Source organism: Lepisma saccharinum, chromosome 3, assembly GCF_977018435.1.
Source record: "Lepisma saccharinum chromosome 3, izLepSacc3.1, whole genome shotgun sequence".
NCBI lineage: Eukaryota > Metazoa > Arthropoda > Insecta > Zygentoma > Lepismatidae > Lepisma > Lepisma saccharinum.
This window is the reverse complement of record NC_139231.1, coordinates 13099-34635: the sequence shown is the minus strand read 5'-3', so window position 1 is coordinate 34635 and position 21537 is coordinate 13099. Positions and strand designations below refer to the sequence as shown.

At 53.7% G+C, this 21537-nt stretch overlaps 2 non-coding genes and 1 pseudogene across 2 annotated transcripts; all 3 read right to left on the bottom strand.

Annotated features, from left to right (window-relative positions):
• Positions 1 to 958: 958 nt before the first annotated feature.
• On the bottom strand, positions 959 to 8847 carry LOC145986110 (large subunit ribosomal RNA; annotated as a pseudogene).
• An 880-nt stretch (positions 8848 to 9727) lies between these two features.
• On the bottom strand, positions 9728 to 9879 carry LOC145986032 (5.8S ribosomal RNA). The gene has a single exon (XR_014441479.1). It is a non-coding gene; the product is annotated as a 5.8S ribosomal RNA (ribosomal RNA).
• Positions 9880 to 10246: 367 nt separating this feature from the next.
• Positions 10247 to 12067, bottom strand: LOC145986108 (small subunit ribosomal RNA). The gene has a single exon (XR_014441543.1). It is a non-coding gene; the product is annotated as a small subunit ribosomal RNA (ribosomal RNA).
• Positions 12068 to 21537: the final 9470 nt, after the last annotated feature.

The following is a 21537-nucleotide window of genomic DNA, read 5'->3' as shown; positions in this document are numbered from 1 at the left end:
GTCACCCTACCAAAGTTGGACCCTCATTTGGCACATACTTGAATTTGGCCAACTCAAGCTCCTATTATATAGGTCCCGTCCTCGAAGGCCGATTAGAGTCTTAAGCATTTGGGCGGCTGGGTTATAGGTACAACGCAATCTGTTACCCACAAACCCCAAGTCCGGCGATCCGCCACCCGCCGGAAGCCCCATCGGCCGCATGCCGGCCGATGGCTTGGGGATCGCCCTTATTAGAAAGGGTGACCCCCGTGGGAAGGCCCAGAAGGCCTTCCTAAATGTCCACCGCCGTGTAGAGTCACATCCGAGGAATGGACAGCACCAAGCCGACCAACCCAAGCGCCTCCGAATGCTCGCCGATCTCCAACCAAACGTTGGGACCGCCGAGCCGGAGAAGGGAGAGCTCTCTTCGCTCCCCCGCGCCGGTGATGTGCTCCTGGCAGTATGTCGCCTCCTCAAGTTTCTATTATATAGATACCGTCATCGAAAGGCTCAACATCAGGTTCCAAGGTGGCAGACTCACGCATTGCATTCATTCATGAATGCACATTTCCAAGTGCCTGTCACTTACATTGTGGTATTTCACCGGCGGGCACCCGAAGGAGCCCTCACTTATGCTACACCTCGTCACGTCTCCCGACAGCGGCAGGCTAGAGTCAAGCTCAACAGGGTCTTCTTTCCCCGCCGCTGACATTCTCCAAGCGTTTCCGCACTCCCAGGTTAACCTGGGTTGTCAGTCTTTTGGCCGGCTGGGTGATAAACCCCAAGTCCAGCTATCCGCCAAATGCTGGAAGCCCCGGTGGCCGGCACCACCCACCAGCGTAGTGCCGGCTGCCGGTTTGGGTGTCCTCCCCCGGTCGAAACCGGGGTCTGGACTCCCGGCGAAGGTCCCGGAAGGGTCCTCCTAACAGAGAATAGGAGTTGCTTGCTTGCTTTAATCAGGTGCCGTGCAGCCGACAGCACGAACCTGCAAGCGAGGGCTGCCTTTCAACGGGTCGCCACCGTACGGAGGCTTCACCGCTCACGACGCCCCGCCAGATACTCAAGTCGTCTACGAGTGGTTCAAGGGTCCCTACGTCCGAGTGCTTGATTACCCCGTGAATCCCCATCTAGAATCCCAAAGACCTCGGTCAGTGGGGCAAGTGGGCGGAGTCTCGATGGCACTACTCGCGGGGAGCCTTGGGTGAGTTTCCCCACCCGTTTGGTGGCTCCCCGCCTTACCGGTCCCCCGTGAGGGGGTCCAGCGTTGGTGGTTCTGCCTTTCAGAGTGCAGGGACCCACGGTCACGCAGCTCCGGGCACAGCTTCGGCCTTAGAGGCGATCAGGCTTCAGCCGTCGGACGTAGCTTCGCACCAAGGTTCGATCGAACCAGCGCGGTACCATTGGTCCGAACCTGGGGTTCCTCTCGTACTAACCAGGATTACCTTGGCCGCGTTCTAAACGCCAGGAGGATAAAACTAACCTGTTTCACAACGGTCTAAACCCAGCTCACGTTCCTTGTTGGTTGGTGAACAATCATACGCTCGGGGAGCGCTGCGTCCCCACGGTAAGAAGAGCCGACATCGAAGAATCAAAAAGCCGCGTCGCTATGAACGCTTGGCGGCCACGAGCCAGTTATCCCTGTGGTAACTTTTCTGTCACCTCCCGCCGAAGATCCTTCGGACGGGGAGGATCGATAGGCCCCGGTTTCCCGGGTCCCACCCGTACTGAGGGTGCGGATCAAGGCGGCTTTTGCCCTTTCGCTCTACCCGAGGTTTCTGGCCTCGGTGAGCCGCCCTTAGGACACCTGCGTTATCCTTTGACAGATGTTCCGCCCCAGACGAACTCCCCACCTGCCGTTGTCCCCGGATCGGGTCGGCCCCCTGTCCGGCACGGACCAGGAGTCCGGTCCGGCCGGCCAGTAGCAGGGGCCTTGGTTCGCGAACGGCGTGCGACGAGGATGGGGAACCCCGACGCCCGCGTCCCGCCCAACCGGGTGAGTCAGGAAACAGTGAGAGTAGTGGTATTTCACCGGCGGGCACCCGAAGGAGCCCTCCCACTTATGCTACACCTCGTCACGTCTCCCGACAGCGGCAGACTAGAGTCAAGCTCAACAGGGTCTTCTTTCCCCGCTGACATTCTCCAAGCCCGTTCCCTTGGCTGTGGTTTCGCTAGACAGTAGGTAGGGACAATATGGGGGGAACCCCCGAAAGTATCCAAACCTCCACCCGCATACTTTCGAGGGCATGCGCTATGTCCCAGTGCCTCTGATATAAACTGGGACGGCAGTTTATCGTATTACGGTTCCCCCTATATTGTTGTGCCATACCTTTATTGTTAAGTTGTTGTTACATACATAATAAACATACAAACATATATATATATGATTACATAAAATAATTAACTAAGATAAAGCATATATGTAGGTAGGGACAGAGGGAATCTCGTTAATCCATTCATGCGCGTCACTAATCAGATGACGAGGCATTTGGCTATTCTGACTGAGCCTATTAGCCCCGTCTCTTCCCTATGTTAGCATAGGTACTTTTGTACTGAAGATCATTCCTACTCTTCCAACTCCTACTCCACCTTACTCTCACCTCTGCCGGCCATACAATAGTATGACCAATAAATAAATAAATAAATAAATAGTAATAAATTAGAATAAGTTAGATTGTATATAGATAAATCTCTGTGTATAAGTATTTCTTGTATAATATATAATTGTATAACTCTCTTCGCCTTTGCTCTCCTTCTCTATGTCTTTCTGTCTAGTGCGCGCGGATCTGCGAGTTCCCCCTATGGTATCCGGGCGCTTGGCTCCACCGAGCGTATGATTGTGTCTGTCTCCCACGCTACCGACACCTCCTCTCCTCTCGTCTCTCCTTCGGGGGAACCTTCTTTCGTTTGCGGGGATCTCGGATTTTCAGGTCTCCCCTCGCTTTTACCTGGGTGACGAGGATCAACAAGTTTCAGCTCTTCCCCCGTCGTTACCAGGCACGTGGTTCCCCCAGTGAGCCCTTTGGTAGTTGACTATTTGTAGTCCAAGTGCTGATTGACAATCTTGATAGTCGTTCGGATTGCCGTTAAGCTCAGCGTCATGAGGAGTTCGTTGCTGCTGATGCCCAGCTGTCTTAGCGCAGCACGTGTAATTGAAGGTAGAGCTCCTCTTGACCCTAGGACTATGGGAGTATGGATCACCCGATCGACCTGAAGTGTGGACGCTACCACCTCGTCCAACTTCTTGTATTTATCTACCTTCTCCTTTCCTGCTTCCTTGAGTGAAGTCTCAGTTTCGAACCTGACCGTCATGTCGGTAACGTACGCGACGTTATCCTTCACTAGGACGAGGTCCGGCTTAAGACGCTCTTTGGTCGCAGGTATGGAGAAGGTTTGCTCTTTAGCCACCGTATACCCTTTTGCAGAAGCCTCTATGATGTCCCGCAGTTCATCATGACGCTTGATCCGCAGTCCTTTTGATGCTGTGCAGGCGCCTATTACGTGCCCTAGGGTCTCGGGCGCCGCATGGCATCTCCTGCACTCATCGGACTCCACCACCTTAGCGCTTTTGAGGACGTGGTTCAGTCCAACTGTGTTGGATCTGAGCCTCAACAAGTCGTTAAGCTGACCGGGCTTTAGTAGTCCCTGGTTGACGAGAGCTGCGTTGGCTATGGGGTCGTTGAAGAAGTTCTTGACTCCCAAGCCATGTAGTGGTTGCTGGCTCCATCGCTCCGGCTCCAAGTTAGATATTATCTTTCTGGCCGCAGTAATGGTGTCCAGCGTAACAGGTGCCTGGACGCCGGTCACTCTGGCAATGCCTTCGATTCTGGCGCCCATGCCTGTCTCTTGGAAGAGGTGAGTTACCACCTCGTCCCGCGAGTCTCTCAGTCTACAGAGATTTCCTAGTATCCCCAGCTGAATGATAGTGGTCAGGCGCGGAACGCCCAACCCACCATCGCGCTTTTTACAGTACAGTAACTGATCGGTGGTGGATTCAGGTAACTTGAAGGCCCTCTTGTGGAACCTCCTGACTTCCACATCAATGGATTCCAGGAAGTTCTTTGAAACTCCGACATTCACCCATACATATTGGAATTTAGGCAGGATGTTGGTGCCGATAAGTTTCGCCTTCTGGTGTGGCTTTAACTTGAGCCTGGAGGCACGGATCAGGATTTCCTTGACCTCCCGCAGGTGGTATTTATTCGAGAGGCCTTGTGCCAGAGTGTATTGGCACCCGAGGTATTGGAAGACCTCTCCCGTTTTCACCACCTTGATGGGCTTACCGCCCAGCGTGAGCTGAGGGGAACCAGTAACCCATGTTTTGTGTAAACCTTCGATTTGAAAGGCCACACATTTCTCAGTCGAGATGCCCATATCGAGTTTGTCAAGGAATTGACTTACTCGGGCAAGCTGGGTGTTCATGCCAGCAGCGCTGTTCGTGAATATCACGAGATCGTCGGCGTATGCTGATGCTGCTAGTTTCTGGTTGCCCAGGTCGTAGCCAGCACCAGCGCCTTTGATATCCTCAATCAGCTCGTCCATTACGAGGTTGAACAGGAATGGGCTCAAGCAGTCCCCTTGCTTGATCCCTCTTCGCAACTCGATGGATTCGCCGTATACTGATGTGCAGATTCCGTCATACATATCTGCTATTAAGGATATCAGGTGTTGATTGACACCTTTCTTAGTCAAAGCTTCAATCATCGCTGCGTGTGGAACGGTGTCAAAGGCTTTACTTATGTCCACCGCGCAGCCGGTGAGGGTTCTCCGGGCTTGTCTTTTGGCGTGGCTTATCGCTTTATCCAGGATGAAGCAGTTCGCCGCGCACCCCTCACCCTTGACAAACCCCTTCTGCTCAGTCGTGAAACTAATGAAGCGTCGCAGGGTCTCGTCAAGAATGCCGGTGAAGGTCCGGCATACGATTGAGCTTATCGTGATGGGCCGCCAATTCTTAACCTGGGATCTGTCCTTTCCCATCTTGGGAAGGAAGATCGTTCGGTTCTGCTTCCACCTCTTCGGAACCGAGCCCGCATATAGAATGTAGTTGAAGAGGTGGGTGAGCGTTGTTGCGACCCCTAGTTGTCTCAGGTGGACCCTCCTGAGACCGTCGGGGCCGGCGGCCTTGTCTTTGAGATTGGCTAGCCGTTTACGGACACTGTCCACCGAAATCGGAAGCATCATGGCCAATCTACTCTCCCCGTCAATTCCTTTTTCTCTGAAGGTGGCTGTGAAGGAGCCTTCTTGACTCCACAGATCCTGGTAGAACTCCACGAATTCCTTGTTCCCAGGTCTGACATCCTGTTCGTCCAGAAACTCACTGGAGTTCTGGACGATGGAGTCCGCAATCTTTTGTGGACACTTTTTGAAGATTGCCTGCGTTTTGGCGTAGAGCTGGTCAGGTCTCTTGCCCATTGACTTCCTTCGCCCCTTCTTTGGTGTTGCTGTCCTTGGGGGTGGAGTGCTAGCTACCACCCCCGCCTTCAGCACACTGGTGAGAACGTCCACTATCTCCTCCAGTTTCTCACCTGCTCGTCCCTTTTCGAGGTCGAACAGCTCCCTTATTCCCCTGTCGAGTTCGCGCAGGCGCGCCTCCGGGTTAGGAGGAATCCCTTCCAGGTACTCCACAAATGGATCCGCTAGGATGTTTGTGGGTCCAGGATCCTCTGGGCTGTTCACGTCTACCAACTTGTCCACCATAAGGTGAACATTGATAACGTATGGCTCATCCGTGTGCTCTTTCATCTTCGGCTCCGGGTTTGGCGTTACCGCCTCCGGTTCGGTCTCCTGAGAGGCCGGGTTCTCGAGGGAGCCTTCCCTTTCTTCTCTCTTCCCAGGGCAGTGAGGATCAATAAGTTTCACCTCTACCCCCACTGCTGCCGGGTGCCTGGCTCCCCCGAGCTCCTCCGTCGATTCCGAGCTTGTTCCATCCGGTGCGGCCAGCCTGACTGTTCTTGTGGTTGTGGTGGCCTCCGGGGCTCTTTCTGGCGAGGATCGACGAGTGTCACCTCTCCCCTCTTTGCTTTCGGGGCTGTGGGGATCCACGAGTTTCACCTCTACCCCCACTGTTGCCGATTCCTTGGAGCCCCCGAGTTCTCTCAGTTTCGCTGGACCTCTTACTTCCTGTTCTGGTTGTACCAGAGTCATAGTTACTCCCGCCGTTTACCCGCGCTTCCCTGAATTTCTTCAGCGCGACATTCAGAGCACTGGGCAGAAATCACATCCCGTCAACACCCTTCCAGGCTGTCGGGATGCTATGTTTTAATTAAACAGTCGGATTCCCCTGGTCCGTGCCGGTTCTGAGTCGACCGTTCGTCGGCGGCCGACTCGAGGGGAGGCACCTTCCCCCGAGCACCCCCGAGGGGGGCAAGGGGTTCGGTGCGTTCCCCTCAGAGAGCCCAGGGACGCTCGCGGAAGTCCGACGCGCGGTCCACGCTCGGGAGCCAGCCCCTCGCTAAAGACCCACGCCGGACCGAACCCGCGGTGACCCCCCGGGCCCCGACCGGCCCCGGTCCCCAGAGCCAATCCTTGTTCCGAAGTTACGGATCCAGATTGCCGACTTCCCTTACCCACATTAGTCTATCGTCAAGAGGCTCTTTACCTCGGAGGCCAGATGCGGATTCGGGTACGGCCAGGCCTCGGGACTCTGCTGCGCTGTTCCCACCAAGATTTTCAAGGTCCGACGGGCACCCGGGGAAACCGCACCCAACTACGGTTCTCTTAGCTTTCCCCAGTGTCCCCTTCTCCTTCTGGGAAGATTCCGGGGAGCGTAGGGGATCGCTCTGACAGAACAGACAACTCTGCCCCCGGGACCCGACGGATTCTCCTGGTGCCACCAGTTACCTGGACTTACGGACTTCGAGGGAACCCGCGACGCACTCCCGGTCCCGAGACGCGGCGGAGGGCTGGATACCCCACTTCCCTTTCGACCGCGGCCGAGACGCCGGCGCGTCGCGCTAACCACTACACTACACCCGGAGGTATAGGAGGTAATGGCAGGCACGAAACTGACCCGACGCATCGGTGGGAGTTCTCCGCGGTCTAAGGACCGGCTCACCCGCCTGCAACTGCTGTTGAGGCGGAACCCTTCTCCACGTCTGACCTCAGCGAGGTCTCATCAGATTATTTGCTACTACCACCAAGATCTGCAACGACGGCGGCTCCAGGCAGGCTCGCGCCCAGACCCTTCCACGCTCACCGCCGCGCCCTCCTACTCACCGCCGCATCATTCTTGCATTGATGCCAATGCATTAGCATTGCGGCGGCGGCCGGGTATAGGCACGACGCTCGATTGCCATCCATTTTCAGGGCCGGTTGCTTCGGCAGGTGAGTCGTTACACACTCCTTAGCGGATGCCGACTTCCATGGCCACCGCCCTGCTGTCTTGAGCAACCGACGCCTTTCGTGGTTTGAGCAGCGTCGATTCAGGCGCCTTAACCCGGCGTTTGGTTCATCCCACAGCGCCAGTCCTGCTTACCAGGAGCGGCCCACTGAGCACTCGGGTCCTGAAAAGAAGGCCCCGCTTCGCCCTAGGGGCAAGCGGGACCTCCATCCCGTTCAGAGTTTGAGAGTGGGTCGAGGCCGTTTCGGCCCCGAGGCCCCCGGTCATTCGCTTTACAGGGATGGACCCCCCTTGCGAGCGCCAGCTGTCCTGAGGGACACTTCGGAGGGAACCAGCTACTAGACGGTTCGATTGGCCTTTCGCCACTATGCTTAGCTCAGACGGTCGATTTGCACGTCAGAGGCGGTTCGGACTTCCACCAGGGTTTCCCCTGGATTCGTCCTGGCCGAGCATAGTTCACCATCTTTCGGGTCCCAGCGAGTGGGCTCTTAGGTACGATCCCCGCACCCGGAGGTGGGGGATCGCCCCGGGACTGCGCGAGGGCCCTTCGTTGAGCGACTCCGGGTCACCTCGATCGTCCCAGTCGCTTTGACTGCGCCTTCGGGTTTAGTGATTCCCTTAGACTCGCCCACGCGCTAGACTCCTTGGTCCGTGTTTCAAGACGGGTCGGATGGGCCACTCGTTGAACACCGCACGGGCCCGGGGCTCACAGTACGCCCCCCGCGAACCCCCGCTCGGACGAGCGGGGGACGGGGGGACACTGCCAGGCACGCCACATTGCTGCGACCTCTACGCCTTCCGCCTAAAAACGGCGGCGGATCCCCAGGCCTGCCCTTGAGCCGTCGGGTTCCATCCGGGTCACCGGGGGTTCTCCGGACGAGCCGGAGAGCTCCACCCCAGGCCCTTAGGACGGATCCCAACGAGCCGCGGTGCCCTACCGGGCGCGGAATGAAGGGGGACCGTCCCGGACGCACCCTCGCAGACGGGAGGTCCCTAAGGAAGGGGACAACCCCGCTCGGGGGCCGGAGACTTGGTCCTTAACCCTTGAATCACCTTCCCCCATCGAACTCTCGAGCTCCATCCGTTTGACCCCCAGGCGGTTTCACGTACTCTTGAACTCTCTCTTCAAAGTTCTTTTCAACTTTCCCTCGCGGTACTTGTTCGCTATCGGTCTCGTGGTGATATTTAGCCTTAGGAGGAATCTACCTCCCACTTAGGGATGCATTCCAGAGCATCCCGAATCCTTGGGAAAGCGCCCAGCCCGACTCGGCAAGGCGGAGGTTCGCACGGGCCTAGCACCCTCTGTGGGATGTTGGTCCTTTCAAGTTACACTTAGAACCTCCCGCCGAGCGGGATTTACGGACGCTCCCTTCCACCAAATCGCCTGCCGGCTCGGATAACCGTGCCGGAGGCTTGGGTGACGGGCTTCTCCCTTTTCGCTCGCGGCTACCGAGGGAATCATTGTTATTTTCTTTTCCTCCGCATATTGATATGCTTAAATCGTGCGGGTGGTCAACCCTGAGTCGAGGTCGGGTGCTAACTTTACATTGCGGTTTCCCAGGAGGTCCGAGGGATCTTCCTCGTCGCCCAACGCAGGTCCTCCTATCTAGACGGTAAGGCGGCTCTCGAGCTTCGGCGGAAACCTCTAACCTTGACCGAGCTCTCCTTCCGCGCGAACCGAAGAGACAGGCTATTCCACGCGTCCGTAGACGACTGTTGGAAACTTACCCTGCGTTCAACGCGAGGCACCCGCCCGGACGAAACTGAGTCGTCCGGCCGGCTCTCCCACTCCACGTAATTCCAAACTTTGGAAATTTAACCTTCCGAGCATCCGAGTGGTCCAGCCACAATGTCCGAAGAAGCCTACATCCCGATCACCGGCGAGCAACTATAGTCGGGCCGGCAAATGTGCCGGCCGGACATAACTTTTTCATTCTCCACGTGCTTTCTTTACGGTGCTCTACAGCTAGGTTCAACCTAACTGCAAAAGACAACCATCTCTGCTTGCACTTTTGCAAGTGCCGGTCAATTATAGTCTGGCCGGACATGCATAGCATATCTGCCGGCAACTTTTACATTCTCCACGTGCTTTCTTTAAGTTGCTCTACAGCTAGGTTCAACCTAACTGCAAAAGACAACCATCTCTGCAAGTTGCTCGCCCCTGAATGCTCGGAAAGCTGCTTCCGGGATACGGATCCGGACTGCTCCGGGATGATCCGTAGACCGGTCTTTCCACTTCTTGTACTAGAATGGAGTCCTCCGAGAAGACGACCTCGCGGCCGACTCCTAAAGATCCTATTTCGGATTCGACCTCGCGACCGCTCTTACCTCCTTGAGAGAGGCGGCCGCGAGACTCTCGTGGCGTGCTGTTACACGCGCTGTGCTCGCCAGAGCACGTCATTTTGAAACTTCCGACACTCAACCAGGACCGACCCAGGTAAAGACCCGGGCCGCAATGTGCATTCGAAACCGTCGATGCTCTCTGTTTTGCAGATCGCAAATTGACTCGCAGCTAGCTGCGTTCTTCATCGACCCACGAGCCAAGTGATCCCCCGCCTGGGGTTGTTTAGGTTTGCTGGAGTGCGACAGGTCGCACTCCGGCGGAATAATGTGTCTGTTCATCGGGAAGCGCCCTCGCGAGCCTCCCCGGATGATACCTACCCCCACCGTCTCCAAGGCCTCGAGACGGGGTTCGGGTGCATGTTTTAGCGGGGCGATACCTTTAAAGGTCGAGACTCACCTACCCCTATTAACGTGCTTCGTGCTCTACAGCATGGCTCACCGTGGTCGGCCAAGCTGCACAAGACACAGTGATCTATACTCGATATATACATATCCGCAGGCTCCAGGGCCCCCTTGGGTCCCTTCCACGCTCGTGCGGATCTGCGTACTACCATAAGTTTTGGAGGAAGAAGCGGATATACCGTACGGTAATGATCCTTGGGCAGGTTCTCCTACCCAAACCTTGTTACGACTTTTGCTTCCTCTAAGTGACCAGGTTCGGCCGTCTTCCCGACGGTTCCTGCTTAAGGTGGCAGGGCGCCGGTCCAAAGGCCTCACCGTATCACTCGATCGGATGCATCGACGGGCGGTGTGCACAAAGGGCAGGGACTCGATCAACGCGAGCTGATGACTCGCGCTTACTGGGCATTCCTCGTTAGCGGGGAACAATTTCAATCCCCGGTCCCTATCACGAAGGAGGTTCAGCGGTTACCCGTACCTCTCGGCAGGGGAAGACGCGTTGTCTCCTTCAGTGTGACGCGCGTGCGGCCCAGAGCATCTAAGGGCATCACTGACCTGATATAGCTCCCACTCTTGCTGCTTGCGACAACCGGTCCCTCTAAGAAGAGGTTTGATGCGCCGGGGGTACACGTACCCCGACGCCTAGTTAATAGGCAGGAGTCTCGCTCGTTATCGCAATCAAGCAGACAAATCGCTCCACCAACTAAAATCGGCCATGCACCACCATCCACCGAATCAAGAGAGAGCTCTCAATCTGTCAATCCTTACGGTGTCCGGGCCTGGTAAGTTTTGCCGTGTTGAGTCAAGTTGAGCCGCACGTCCCACGCCTTGTGGTGCCCTTCCGTCAATTCCTTTAAGTTTCAGCTTTGCAACCATACTCCCCCCGGAACCCGAAACCTCAGGTTTCCCGTGGGCTTCGCGCAAGGTCATCTTGAACCTTGCGCATCGCTGGATGGCATCGTTTATGGTTAGAACTAGGGCGGTATCTAATCGCCTTCGAACCTCTAACTTTCGTTCTTGATTAATGAAGACATTCTTGGCAAATGCTTTCGCTGTAGGTAGTCTTGCGAGGATCCAAGAATTTCACCTCTCCCCTCGCAATACTAATGCCCCCGTCAATCCCTTTTAATCATTACCTCTGGTTCGAAAACCAACAGAGAGAACCGAGGTCCTGTTCCATTATTCCATGCAAGGAGAATCGAGGCAAATAGCCTGCTTTGAGCACTTTAATTTGTTCAAAGTAAACGTCCCGGAATGCCACGATCCACTCGGTAAAGAGCAGACCGAGGAAACCGAGAAGATGTCCGGTACGGCCAATTCAACGCCTGACGGCGAACCGACCGCCCGAGACCCAGATCCAACTACGAGCTTTTTAACCGCAGCAACTTCAGTATACGCTATCGGAGCTGGACTTACCGCGTCTGCTGGCACCAGACTTGCACTCCGATAGGTTCACCCAAACGTTTAGGGTGGATACATTCCGATTACGGGGCCTCGGATGAGTCCCGCATCGATATTTTTCGTCACTACCTCCCCGTGCCGGGAGTGGGTAATTTGCGTGCCTGCTGCCTTCCATAGATGTGGTAGCCGTTTCTCAGGCTCCCTCTCCGGAATCGAACCCTGATTCCCCGTTACCCGTAATCACCATGGTGGGCCAATAACCCACCATCCAGTGTGATGAGGCAGACATTTGATAGATGCGTCGCCGGTGCTTGACCGTGCGATCTGCCTAGAGGTTACTTAGAGTCACCAACTGAGTCGGCCCGCAGAAGCGGACCGTTTGGTCTTTTAAAGGTAACGGCACCCCGTCCGGTTGCCCGGCCGGAGACGCCGTGAGCATGTATTAGCTCTGGAATTGCCACAGGTATCCAAGTAGGATGCGTACGATCTAAGGAACCATATCTGATGTAATGAGCCATTCGCGGTTTCACTTTGGTCAAGTCTGTACTGAGACATGCATGGCTTAGGCTTTGAGACGAGCATATGACTACTGGCAGGATCAACCAGGGTACGGTGCATACGGTGCGTATGCAGCACTCGCGCGAGGCAGAGTGCCATGCTTTAAGCAAGGAAAGCGGCTCGCCACTAACTTAGGCAACGCAACACTGCTGCGTGAACAACAGGTTACACCGCTTTCCCGAAAACATACTGCTACTCCCACTACTTTGGTTAGAGGCCTACGTAGTTCCGCTTTTAAAGCTGGAAACTTCGAGACGTTCGTTTGCGCGCGGGAACGGCGAACCGACTTCTTCGATTGGCACCGTGCCCGCGTCTTGGTTCTGTTCCTGGCCTGGGAGGCTGGGAGCTCCCAGCGAACAGCCGTGCCTGTACGGCTACAGGCAGCCACTCAAGACGGCGCTCCGGAGAACGCACGCTTCGACGGCAACCCGTACAAAGTTCTCAGGAACCTTCGTGTTTAGGTTGCATCGCAACCGAGGTTGACAGATCTGCTGCTTTCCCTCGGTGCAGGCTTCAACCTAGAGTCGTTCGGTTGAGCCGGAGTTCCCGAAGTAGGCAGAGCGGACAGGTCAACTCCGGAAACGATGCAACACAAACAGAGAAGGCATCGCCGTCACCGAGCGGGAAAAGATAGCTCGCATGCTTTCCCTTGGTGCAGGCTTCATCCTAGAGTCGTTCGGATGAGCCGGAGTTCCCAAGGTAGGCAATAAAACACCGGTCGGGTACCTTATGTCACTTCCCGCTGACCGAAGTCTGACGATGTCGGCTTGCTCCTTCGCTCAACCTAGAGTCGTTCGGAAGAACGGAGGTGGCCAACTTACCACCAAACGACGGCGAAACTTGCTTTCCCTCGGTGCAGGCTTCAACCTAGAGTCGTTCGGATGAGCCGGAGTTCCCGAGGTAGGCAAGAATCCTGTTTTCCGTCGATTGATGTCTCGTCACGTCTCGGTAACGAGGGCTGACAAGCTAACTTGCTTTCCCTCAGAGTGCTCAGCCTACATTCGTTCGGAAGAGCAGAGTTGGGCAAGTACTCCCACAGGACCGGTTATCTAAACTCGCTCGGCGTCCAACGGTTGACGAGCTTCCTTGCTTTCCCTCAGAGTGCTCAGCCTAAAGTCGTTCGGAAGAACAGAGGTAGGCAAGTTATCCGTTTGAGAGGCATTTTTCGGCACCTTACTTTGACGGGTGGCTCTGCTTTCCCTCCGTGCAGGCTCGACCTAGAGTCGTTCGGAAGAGCTGGAGGTAGGCAAGCTTCCCCACACAGGTGGGTAAGTCACTTCAAGGCGTTTATCCGAGGGTCACCGCTCAACCTACAGTTGTTCGGAAGAGCGGGGGGTAGGAAGTAAGAACCCTTTGGGAGTCTCCGTCGCCAGTCGGCACCTTACTTTGACAAGTAGTCGTGCTTACCTCGGTGCAGGCTCGACTTAAAGGCGTTCGGAAGAGCTGAGGTAAGCACGTTCCCCCACACGCGTGGGTAAGTCAGTTCAAGGTGTTGTTCCGTGGGCTAAGGAGTTACCCTCGGGGGTGCTCGACGTACAGTTGTTCGGAAGAGCAGAGGGGTTACCGCTCAAACGGTTACGTCATGTGTCGGAGGCGAACCACCGAGTCCGAGGGCTGACAAGTTAGCAGCAACAAACTTGGTTCAGGTTCAACCTAGAGTCGTTCGGTGGAACCAGTCTTCCAAGGCAGGCTACCCTCCCGCATACGCGGCTCTGTCACTTACTCGGACACGGTGCAGAAACAACGACGAGTGTCGTGGCTTTTCCGCAAACTATGAATACTGCAATGCTTTGCGGAAAAGAAAAACCCAAAACTCCCACAAGAGTGGGGTGGCCTTTGAACGCATAGCTAACGTTCGCTTCGGGTCTCATCCGATAGGATGATCCCTACTCCATCCACGAAATTGCAAACGGCGGTTGACCGACAGCGGAGGCATTGATACCGATTGGTATACCTACCTCCCCGGTTGCTTGCGTGGCGGGTAAAGTTGGGTTCCATTTAGACTAGTGTCTTAAGCTCATCTCAAGTCAAAGAGTGGTGGCTTGGGAAAACCTTTCTCTTTGCTTCCATGCGACTAGAGTCACAAGTTCAATGGTTGACGGTCTAAATACCGATATACGGTTAGCATGTCTTCCGGCAACTATTTTCATTCTCAACGTGCTTTCTTTAAGTTGCTCTACAGTTAGGTTCAACATAACTGCAAAAGACAACCTTGTCTGCCGGCACATTTGCAGCTGCCGGTCAATTACAGTCTGGCCGGCACAAGTGCCGGCCGGTCATGCTTAGCATGTCTGCCGGCAACTTTTTTTCATTCTCACCGTGCTTTCTTTAAGTTGCTCTACAGTTAGGTTCAACATAACTGCAAAAGACAACCATCTCTGCCGGCACTTTTGCAAGTGACGGTCATTTATAGTCTGCCGGCACAAGTGCCGGTCATTTACATTGCTCCAAAGCAAAGCTCTACGTAGTCGGCTGGGTGATGGGGTACCGACTTGGGGGTACCCACAAAACCCCAAGTCCAGCTATCCGCCACCTGCCGGAAGCCCCGGCTTGCCACACATGCCGGTTAGGGAGTTCTCCCCCGGTCGGAACCGGGGTCTGAACTTCCGGCGAAGGGCTCCGGAGGAGCCCTCCTTCGAGGTAAACAACGTAGTGGCGCGAAGGGGGAATCGCCTTACTCCGCACACCCGCTCAGCCAGGCATTCCCTGCGAGGGGGAATGCCCCCGTTGGGGGCCGAGGACCGATTCTTAACCCTTCAACAACCACCTACGTACCATCTGCCGGCTCCGGGACCCCATCCAGGAGTCCCTTCAACGCTCTGGCGGATGGATGAGAAGGTGAAGCGGATCTGCCTAGATGTTACTTAGAGTCACCAACTGAGTCGGCCCGCAGAAGCGGACCGTTTGGTCTTTTGAATGGTAACGGCACCCCGTCCGGTTGCCCGGCCGGAGACACCGTGAGCATGTATTAGCTCTGGAATTGCCACAGGTATCCAAGTAGGATGCCTACGATCTAAGGAACCATGACTGATGTAATGAGCCATTCGCGGTTTCACTTTGGTCAAGTCTGTACTGAGACATGCATGGCTTAGGCTTTGAGACGAGCATATGACTACTGGCAGGATCAACCAGGGTACTCGCGCGAGGCAGAGTGCCATGTTTTAAGCAAGGAAAGCGGCTCGCCACTAACTTAGGCAACGCAACACTGACGCTTGAAGAACGAAAGGTTACACCGCTTTCCAGAAAACATAATTATACTACTCCCACTACTTCGGTTAGAGGTCTACGTAGTTCCACTTTCTTTAAAGCTGGAAACTTCGAGACGTTCGTTTGCGCGCGGGAACGGCGAACCGACTTCTTCGATTGGCACCGTGCCCGCATTCTGGTTCTGTTCCTTGCCTGGGAGGCTGGGAGCTCCCAGCGAACAGCCGTGCCTGTACGGCAACAGGCAGCCACTCAAGACGGCGCTCCGGAGAACGCACGCTTCGACGGCCACCCGTACCAAGTTCTCGGGAACCTTCGGGTTTAGGTTGTCTCGCCACGGAGGCTGGCACGTCCGCTGCTTTCCTTCGGTGCAGGCTTCGACTTAGAGTCGTTCGGTCGAGCCGGAGTTCCCGAAGTAGGCAGAGCGGACGGGTCAACTTCAGAAACGATGCAACGCAAACCGGAGAAGGCATCGCCGTCACCGGGAGAGAAAAGAGAGAGCTAGCTTGCTTTCCCTTGGTGCAGGTTTCATCCTAGAGTCGTTCGGATGAACCGGAGTTCCCAAGGTAGGCAAGCGAACACCGGTCGGGTACCTTGTGTCACTTCCCGCTAACCGAAATGTGAAAAAGTAGCTCACTATCCCACCCCACTCTACCTAGAGTCGTTCGGAAGAGAGGAGGTGGGCGAGTTACCGTCAAAACGTCGGCGTTCCTTGCTTTCCCACGGTGCAGGCTTCAACCTACATTCGTTCGGATGAGCCGGAGTTCCCGAGGTAGGCAGGATCGCCGGCGATTGACGTCTCGTCACTTCTCGGCAGCGAGGGCTGACAAAATGAATTGCTTTAACTCGGTGCAGGCTTCATCCTACATTCGTTCGGATGAGCCGGAGTTCCCGAGGTGGGCAAGTGCTCCCGCAGGACCGGTTCTCTTAACTCGCTCGGCTTCCGACGGTTGACGTTTTACCTTGCTTTCCCTCAGAGTGCTCATCCTAGAGACGTTCGGAAGAACAGAGGTAGGCAAGTTATCCGCTTGAGAGGCACCTTACTTAGACATGCCATGCTTAACCTCGGTGCAGGCTTCAACCTAGAGTCGTTCGGATGAGCCGGAGTTCCCGAGGTAAGCTAAGCTTCCCCACTAGGGTGGGTAAGTCAATTCAAGGTGTCTGATGCTCAACCTACATGCGTTCGGAAGAGCACAAACGGTTACGTCACGTGTCGGAGGCGAACCACCGTGTACGAGGGCTGACAAGTTAGTAGCAACAAACTTGGTTCAGGTTCAACCAGTCTTCCAAGGAAGGCTACCTTCCCGCTTGCGCGGCTCTGTCACTTACTCGTACACGGTGCAGAAACAAGGATGGGCGCCGTGACATTTTCCGAAAACTATGAATACAGCAATGTTTTTCTGAAAACAATTCGAACCCCAACTTCCCACGTGAGTGGGGTTGCCTTTGAACGCATAGCTAACGTTCGCTTCGGGTCTCATCCGAAAGGATGATCCCTACTCCATCCACGAAATTGCAACCGGCGGTTGACCGACAGTGAAGGCATTGATACCGATTGGTATACCTACCTCCCCGGTTGCTTGCGTGGCGGGTGAACAGTTGGGTTCGAATTAGACTAGAGTCTTAAGCTCGATGCCTGAACCGAGGTCCATGCACCTCTGAGGTGGTTGCTTCACCTCAACGTGACTCGCAAGTGGGACAAGCTTGCTATATTGCCCTGTGCTCGCCACGTAATGCACAGGGCACGCTCAAGAGCATGTTAAGCACGCCCAAGAGCCACCATTCCCACCAAATATCAACGTGAATTGATTTACTCTTTTTCAACTATGCAAACTTGCACCTCCATCGTTACGTTAAGCAACAGATGCAAGCTCAACTAAAGTCAAAGAGTAGTAGCTTGGGAAAAGTTTTCTCTTTGCGACTAGAGTCTGATGCTCCTTGGTTGACGGTCTATGTACCGATATACGGTAAGAGGCTGGGAAACAAACAACTCCTTAACTTTGCCCAGACAGAAAAATCTATCTGAAACTCCAAGCGTGGTTCAAGCCAAGCTTCATCGCCCTCGGAGTTGGTAGTAGTTCCAGCTCTTCGTGACTCGCAACCTGTGCAAAGGTGCTGTATCGCCCTGTGTGCGCCACGTAATACACAGGGCATCGCTCAAGAGCATGCTAAGCAAGCACGAGAGCCACCATTCCCACCATATATCAATATGAATTGATTTGCTCTGTTTGAACTTAGGACCTTTTCACCTCTCTCCTTGCATCAAGCAACAGATCCAAGCTCAACTAAAGTCAAAGAGCATTAGCTTGGGAAAACTTTCTCTTTCCCACTACAGTCCTCACCTCATTGGTTGACGGTCTATGTACCGATATACGGTAAGAGTCTGGGAAAGACAAAACTCCTTAACTTTGCCCAGACAGATAAATCTATCTGAAACTACAAGCGTGGTTCAAGCCAAGCTCCTTCGCCCTCGGAGGTGGTAGTTCCATCTCATCGTGACTCGCAACCTGTGCAAAGGTGCTGTATCGCCCTGTGTGCGCCACGTAATACACAGGGCATCGCTCAAGAGCATGCTAAGCAAGCACGAGAGCCACCATTCCCACCATATATCAATATGAATTGATTTGCTCTGTTTGAACTTACGACCTTTTCACCTCTCTCGTTGCATCAAGCAACAGATCCAAGCTCAACTAAAGTCAAAGAGCAATAGCGTGGGAAAACTTTCTCTTTCCCACTAGAGTCTCATGCTCATTGGTTGACGGTCTATGTACCGATATACGGTAAGAGTCTGGGAAAGACACAACTCCTTAACTTTGCCCAGACAGAAAAATCTATCTGAAACTCCAAGCGTGGTTCAAGCCAAGCTCCTTCGCCCTCGCAGGTGGTAGTTCCATCTCATCGTGACTCGCAACCTGTGCAAAGGTGCTGTATCGCCCTGTGTGCGCCACGTAATACACAGGGCATCGCTCAAGAGCATGCTAAGCAAGCACGAGAGCCACCATTCCCACCATATATCAATATGAATTGATTTACTCTTTTTTAACTATGCAAACTTGCACCTCCATCGTTACGTTAAGCAACAGATGCAAGCTCAACTAAAGTCAGAGAGTAATAGCTTGGGAAAACTTTCCCTTTGCGACTAGAGTCTTATGCTCATTGGTTGACGGTCTATGTACCGATATACGGTAAGAGTCTGGGAAACACACAACTCCTTAACTTTGCCCAGACAGATAAATCTATCTGAAACTCCAAGCGTGGTTCAAGCCAAGCTTCATCGCCCTCGGAGTTGGTAGTAGTTCCAGCTCTTCGTGACTCGCAACCTGTGCAAAGGTGCTGTATCGCCCTGTGTGCGCCACGTAATACACAGGGCATCGCTCAAGAGCATGCTAAGCAAGCACGAGAGCCACCATTCCCACCATATATCAATATGAATTGATTTGCTCTGTTTGAACTTAGGACCTTTTCACCTCTCTCCTTGCATCAAGCAACAGATCCAAGCTCAACTAAAGTCAAAGAGCATTAGCTTGGGAAAACTTTCTCTTTCCCACTACAGTCCTCACCTCATTGGTTGACGGTCTATGTACCGATATACGGTAAGAGTCTGGGAAAGACAAAACTCCTTAACTTTGCCCAGACAGATAAATCTATCTGAAACTACAAGCGTGGTTCAAGCCAAGCTCCTTCGCCCTCGGAGGTGGTAGTTCCATCTCATCGTGACTCGCAACCTGTGCAAAGGTGCTGTATCGCCCTGTGTGCGCCACGTAATACACAGGGCATCGCTCAAGAGCATGCTAAGCAAGCACGAGAGCCACCATTCCCACCATATATCAATATGAATTGATTTGCTCTGTTTGAACTTAGGACCTTTTCACCTCTCTCGTTGCATCAAGCAACAGATCCAAGCTCAACTAAAGTCAAAGAGCAATAGCGTGGGAAAACTTTCTCTTTCCCACTAGAGTCTCATGCTCATTGGTTGACGGTCTATGTACCGATATACGGTAAGAGTCTGGGAAAGACACAACTCCTTAACTTTGCCCAGACAGAAAAATCTATCTGAAACTCCAAGCGTGGTTCAAGCCAAGCTCCTTCGCCCTCGCAGGTGGTAGTTCCATCTCATCGTGACTCGCAACCTGTGCAAAGGTGCTGTATCGCCCTGTGTGCGCCACGTAATACACAGGGCATCGCTCAAGAGCATGCTAAGCAAGCACGAGAGCCACCATTCCCACCATATATCAATATGAATTGATTTACTCTTTTTTAACTATGCAAACTTGCACCTCCATCGTTACGTTAAGCAACAGATGCAAGCTCAACTAAAGTCAGAGAGTAATAGCTTGGGAAAACTTTCCCTTTGCGACTAGAGTCTTATGCTCATTGGTTGACGGTCTATGTACCGATATACGGTAAGAGTCTGGGAAACACACAACTCCTTAACTTTGCCCAGACAGATAAATCTATCTGAAACTCCAAGCGTGGTTCAAGCCAAGCTTCATCGCCCTCGGAGTTGGTAGTAGTTCCAGCTCTTCGTGACTCGCAACCTGTGCAAAGGTGCTGTATCGCCCTGTGTGCGCCACGTAATACACAGGGCATCGCTCAAGAGCATGCTAAGCAAGCACGAGAGCCACCATTCCCACCATATATCAATATGAATTGATTTGCTCTGTTTGAACTTAGGACCTTTTCACCTCTCTCCTTGCATCAAGCAACAGATCCAAGCTCAACTAAAGTCAAAGAGCATTAGCTTGGGAAAACTTTCTCTTTCCCACTACAGTCCTCACCTCATTGGTTGACGGTCTATGTACCGATATACGGTAAGAGTCTGTGAAACACACAAATCCTTAACTTTTCCCAGACAGAGCAATCTATCAAGAACTGCAAGCGTGGTTTCAGCCAAGTAACATCGCCCTCGCAGGTGGTTGCTCCATCTCTCCGTGACTCGCAAGCGGACCCAACTTGCTCTTTCGCCCTGTGGTCGCCACATACTCACAGGGCACCTACTCCACCTATATATCCCTAAGAATTGATCCGCTCTGTATAAACCATGGAGCTTTCCACCTCTCCTCCTCAATTCACGCAAGCTTCAAGCTTGTCTACGGTAACAGCCTGGGGAAACTCTTTCTCACACACTTCTCCCAGACTCAATACGCATGCGGTTCCTTCTGCAGGTATTGCCCTTTTGTGCAAGCACACTGGGAAAACTCAATCATTATTCACTTTTCCCAGACAGAGCAATCTATCAAGAACTGCAAGCGTGGTTCCAGCCAAGTACCATCGCCCTCGCAAGTGGTTGCTCCATCTCTCCGTGACTCGCAAGCGGACCCAACTTGCTCTTTCGCCCTGTGGTCGCCACCTACTCACAGGGCACCTACTCCCCCATGTACCTCTAAGATTTGATTCGCTCTGTATAAACCATGGAGCTTTCCACCTCTCCTCCTCAATTCACGCAAGCTTCAAGCTTGTCTACGGTAACAGCCTGGGGAAACTCTTTCTCACACACTTCTCCCAGACTCAATACGCATGCGGTTCCTTCTGCAGGTATTGCCCTTTTGTGCAAGCACACTGGGAAAACTCAATCATTATTCACTTTTCCCAGACAGAGCAATCTATCATGAACTGCAAGCGTGGTTCCAGCCAAGTACCATCGCCCTCGCAAGTGGTTGCTCCATCTCTCCGTGACTCGCAAGCGGACCCAACTTGCTCTTTCGCCCTGTGGTCGCCACATACTCACAGGGCACCTACTCCACCTATATATCCCTAAGAATTGATCCGCTCTGTATAAACCATGGAGCTTTCCACCTCTCCTCCTCAATTCACGCAAGCTTCAAGCTTGTCTACGGTAACAGCCTGGGGAAACTCTTTCTCACACACTTCTCCCAGACTCAATACACATGCGGTTCCTTCTGCAGGTATTGCCCTTTTGTGCAAGCACGCTGGGAAAACTCAATCATTATTCACTTTTCCCAGACAGAGCAATCTATCACGAACTGCAAGCGTGATTCAAGCCAAGCTCCATCGTCCTCGGAGGTGGTAGTAGTTCCATCTCATCGTGACTCGCAACCTGGGCCAAGGTGCTGTATCGCCCTGTGTTCGCCACATATACACAGGGCATCGCTCAAGAGCATGCTAATCATGCCCAAGAGCCACCATTCCCACCATATATCAAAATGAATTGATTGACTCTTTTTTGACCATGCAAACTTGCACCTCTATCGTTACGTTAAGCAACAGATACAAGCTCAACTTAAGTCAAAGAGTAGTAGCTTGGAAAAAGCTTTCTCTTTGCTTCTATGCGACTTTAGTCGCAAGCTCAACGTTTG